This window comes from Choristoneura fumiferana, chromosome 28 (genome assembly GCF_025370935.1).
Source record: "Choristoneura fumiferana chromosome 28, NRCan_CFum_1, whole genome shotgun sequence".
NCBI classification, from domain to species: Eukaryota; Metazoa; Arthropoda; class Insecta; order Lepidoptera; family Tortricidae; genus Choristoneura; species Choristoneura fumiferana.
This window is the reverse complement of record NC_133499.1, coordinates 2,413,552-2,418,551: the sequence shown is the minus strand read 5'-3', so window position 1 is coordinate 2,418,551 and position 5,000 is coordinate 2,413,552. Positions and strand designations below refer to the sequence as shown.

Below are 5,000 nucleotides of genomic sequence, written 5' to 3'. Positions count from 1 at the left end.
ACCTAACGAAGGGCGAGAGCGGCGAGCGAGGCTAAAAATACGGATGTTTGTTCTCGGGTCTTGGGTATGGGGTAATAGGGTATGTATTATAATACCGATAAACGAAAGACCGAATTTCACAAGACCTATGGACGGAAGGCCGAATATTAAAACGTCGAATGGATATATGACCGAAAGTTTGAAATCCCGAAAGTACATTTGACCGGCAGCCTAAAACCCGAAGACTACAATCCCGAAGATCAAAATACCTACACTCGAAAGGTCGAAAACTCATAATGCCGAACAGTCATAATCACTACATGTAAAATAATCGACAATCAATATATCGAAAATCAAAATACCGAAACTGCCGTTATACCAACGACGAAACAAATATAGCAGGAAAAGATTTGTGCGAGCGAGCGAAGCGAGCGAGCAAGACGGTTCGCAGCAGAAGCGACTCGGATAGGTTAGGTTCAGAAGGCTAAGGCGGGAACGAAGCGGAGCGTAGTTCCCGCCTTAGCCTTCGATGTTAGGTTTTTTTTTATAGCAGGCAAGATACTTAACTGCCACTAAGAAAGTAGGTTGGATAAGATTCAACAGCAAAGATCATTTGTGAAGCAATATTATCCGGGCTGCTATAAAAAAAAACCTAACATCGAAGGCTAAGGCGGGAGCTACGCTCCGCTTCGCTCCCGCCTTAGCCTTCTGAACCTAACCTATCCAAGTCGCTTTTGCCTCGAACCGTCTTGCTCGCTCGCTTCGCTCGCTCGCACATATCAAACTTTTTTTTACTTTCGGTATTATGAATTTCGATTTGTTAAGTGTCGATATTTCAACTGTAGGTAATATGATTTTTCGGTATTATAATACATACCCCATTTTCGGGATTTTGTACTTTCGGTCATTTAAAAATAGATATTTCGACCTTCGGTGTATCGGTTGTCGGTATTTTGTACATTCGGTATTCTGAATTTCGATGTGTTATGCGTCGACATTTCAACTGTAGGTATTATGATTTGTCGGTCTTATAATACATACCCGTTTAATATGTATTTAAGTATGTATCTATCTATATAATTATATTTATCCGTTGCTTAGTACCCATAACACAAGCTTTGCTAAGCTTACTTTGGGACTAGGTCAATTGGTGTGAATTGTCCCTTGATATTTATTTATTTATTTATTTATTTATTTATTTATTTATATATTATAAAAACCATAATTATGAACGAGGCAAGTGACTGTGCACCATCACAGTCGATCATAAATAAACTAAAAAAAAAAAAAAAATGTTGGAAACTCCCCGGCTTAACCGACTTTGATAAAACGTGTCTAAGAACCATAGCCAACTACTAAACTACTTTGGATAGGCGGAGGAGACAGACAGACAGACGGACGGACGGACGGACGGACGGACGGACGGGACGGACGGACGGACGGACGGACGGACGGACGGACGGACGGACGGACGGACGGACGGACGGACAGACGGACGGACGGACGGACGGACGGACGGACGGACGGACGGACGGACGGACGGACGGACGGACGGACGGACGGACGGACGCACACACACAGGGTAGAGTTTGCGCAGACGAAATTATCAAGCCGCCACTCGCTTTGAGTCGGCTCTATCCACGGACGTAGGAGATGAGACGAAAGATGCGCGTGCGCATGTTCCGGTTCGTTTTTGTAGAGTCGTTATTGAGTGGTTTTTTTTTTTGTGAATGATGTGTGTGTATTTGTGCGGCGCGCGCGCAGATAAATAAGCGAAGAGCGAGCGTGGGGACCACACAACCGATATAAGTATTTTGTTACTTTATTTTTTAAAGTAAAAAGGTGCTTTGATTTGGAATGTGTGGTTGGTTGCTCGAGCTCTGCTCTGCCGGGCCGCGCGCCAACATATACAACAAAACAAACAAACAAAAAAAAAACCATATCAGCCGGCCGCCAGAAAAAGGGAGAATGAAGAGATAGACAGATAGATCAGACTATTTGATAGTTGTCTAATGATTGATGTAATGCGAGCTGAGACGTCGTTTTGGGTAGCAATACCGACATGGCGACGTGACTGACAATCAGCAATATATATAAAACTTGGACGCTTGCGATCCTGCGTTATCATCACAATACGACGATCGGGCTAATTCGTGGCTTGTTCACGATTAGACTTGATTGTTGTAATCTCGGGTGATAGCGCGCAGAGATCGCGCGTCGGGTCGAGCCCCCTCGCTGGGGCGAGACTTTAAACACGCCCTACGATGATCGTACAATACCGATTGAACGTCGGATCGCGCACGTACTGGCAAACGCACCACGTCCCCGTGTCCCCCCGTACGCAATGGTCGTACGGGCCAAGCGATGGTTTTGTGTGGCTGCATTGTCTCCACGTGCGGCGCCCGACACGGTAATTGTCGGTTCGAGCGGCTGCGGGTGTTTTCGAATGTGCTCTCTATTGCCGAGCGTCGTGCCTTATCCGCGACTGTGTCAAAAGTAATACTAGTCGTCTTTACGGACGTGTCGTGATTTATATATGTGCCTGGTAGTCGAGGAATGTTCATTTTTGGGCGCTGACAAACGCGCTCGTGGCGTTGGCGCGCTAATACCGTGCCTGCGCCACAAAAACTAACAAAAGCGATAATCCACCGTGTTGACACGCGTGTTGGGTGATTGTTTTTGATAGAATAAAATAACAAACGGCACGTCGCGCTCGCTCTCAGACTAAGAGACGAGACGGGCGCGGCGTCATGCTCGTAGAACTGTGTGCGCGGGGCGAGTTGGGGCGTCGTCGGGCCAATCGCTCGGCGGCCAACCTCTCTCTCTCCCCCCGTCAAGTTCGGCGGACGCGTGTGTTCGACAATTTTAACGAATTGTTCGCAACGACAGCTCCCTGGTTGATCCTGCCAGTAGTTATATGCTTGTCTCAAAGATTAAGCCATGCATGTCTCAGTGCAAGCCGTATTAAGGCGATACCGCGAATGGCTCAATATATCAGTTTTGGTTCCTTAGATCTTACTCAGTTACTTGGATAACTGTGGTAATTCTAGAGCTAATACATGCAATCAGAACTCTGACCAGTGATGGGATGAGTGCTTTTATTAGATCAAAACCAATCGGCGGAGGGCCTCGCGTCCGAAGTCGTAACATTTTGATGAATCTGGATAACTTTTGCAGATCGCACGGTCCAGTACCGGCGACGCATCTTTCAAATGTCTGCCTTATCAACTTTCGATGGTAGTTTCTGCGACTACCATGGTTGTCACGGGTAACGGGGAATCAGGGTTCGATTCCGGAGAGGGAGCCTGAGAAACGGCTACCACATCCAAGGAAGGCAGCAGGCGCGCAAATTACCCACTCCCGGCACGGGGAGGTAGTGACGAAAAATAACGATACGGGACTCTTACGAGGCCTCGTAATCGGAATGAGTACACTTTAAATATTTTAACGAGGAACAATTGGAGGGCAAGTCTGGTGCCAGCAGCCGCGGTAACTCCAGCTCCAATAGCGTATACTAAAATTGTTGCGGTTAAAAAGCTCGTAGTTGCATTTGTGCTGCGCGCTGTCGGTGCACCGCATCCGCGGTGATACTGACACGTTTGCGGAGCATATCGTCGGTGAGCCGGCGGTCAAACGCCGGTTCAATATCAAAATCCTATCGCGATGCTCTTCAGTGAGTGTCGAGGTGGGCCGACAATTTTACTTTGAACAAATTAGAGTGCTCAAAGCGGGCTCAAAATGCTGCTTGAATATTTCGTGCATGGAATAATAGAATATGATCTCGGTTCTATTTTGTTGGTTTTCAGAACTCCGAGGTAATGATTAATAGGGATAACTGGGGGCATTCGTATTGCGACGTTAGAGGTGAAATTCTTGGATCGTCGCAAGACGAACATCAGCGAAAGCATTTGCCAAAGGTGTTTTCATCAATCAAGAACGAAAGTTAGAGGTTCGAAGGCGATTAGATACCGCCCTAGTTCTAACCGTAAATATGTCATCTAGCGATCCGCCGACGTTACTACAATGGCTCGGCGGGCAGCTTCCGGGAAACCAAAGATTTTGGACTCCGGGGGGAGTATGGTTGCAAAGCTGAAACTTAAAGGAATTGACGGAAGGGCACCACCAGGAGTGGAGCCTGCGGCTTAATTTGACTCAACACGGGAAATCTCACCAGGCCCGGACACCGGAAGGATTGACAGATTAACAGCTCTTTCTTGATTCGGTGGGTGGTGGTGCATGGCCGTTCTTAGTTGGTGGAGCGATTTGTCTGGTTAATTCCGGTAACGAACGAGACTCTAGCCTGCTAAATAGGCGTCGCCATTTAGGTGCGCGCGATCGTTCGCGGTCGTGCAACTCACTGGCGACGTATTAAAATTCTTCTTAGAGGGACCGGCGGTTTCGAGCCGCACGAGATTGAGCAATAACAGGTCTGTGATGCCCTTAGATGTCCTGGGCCGCACGCGCGCTACACTGAAGGAATCAGCATGTTCTCCTTGGCCTAGAGGCCCGGGCAACCCGTTGAAACTCCTTCGTGCTGGGGATTGGGGTTTGCAATTATCCCCCATAAACGAGGAATTCCTAGTAAGCGCGAGTCATAAGCTCGCGTTGATTAAGTCCCTGCCCTTTGTACACACCGCCCGTCGCTACTACCGATTGAATGATTTAGTGAGGTCTTCGGACCGACACGCGGTGGCCTCACGGCCGTCGGCGTTGCTGGGAAGTTGACCAAACTTGATCATTTAGAGGAAGTAAAAGTCGTAACAAGGTTTCCGTAGGGGAACCTGCGGAAGGATCATTAACGTATTGCGCGCCTCTTGTTTGTTGTTAACACGACGACGACGTCGCACGCGTATACCTTAACATAATCCGATATAATGAGAGAAGCACGCGCGTTATGGACACACACTATTCAGTTGTTATACATTGTTATAACACTGTTGTGTGTCCAGGACGTGCGTGTTTCGGCGAGCGCTTCCCGCGCGCGCTTCCGGCGGGAGAGAGCGGGCGCTGCCCGAGCTCGC

The 5,000-nt window shown here is 48.1% G+C and overlaps 1 non-coding gene across 1 annotated transcript; it reads left to right on the top strand.

Moving 5' to 3' along the window:
• The first annotated feature begins 2,869 nt into the window (after positions 1-2,869).
• Positions 2,870-4,777, top strand: LOC141444002 (small subunit ribosomal RNA). Its single transcript, XR_012453108.1, has one exon. It is a non-coding gene; the product is annotated as a small subunit ribosomal RNA (ribosomal RNA).
• Positions 4,778-5,000: the final 223 nt, after the last annotated feature.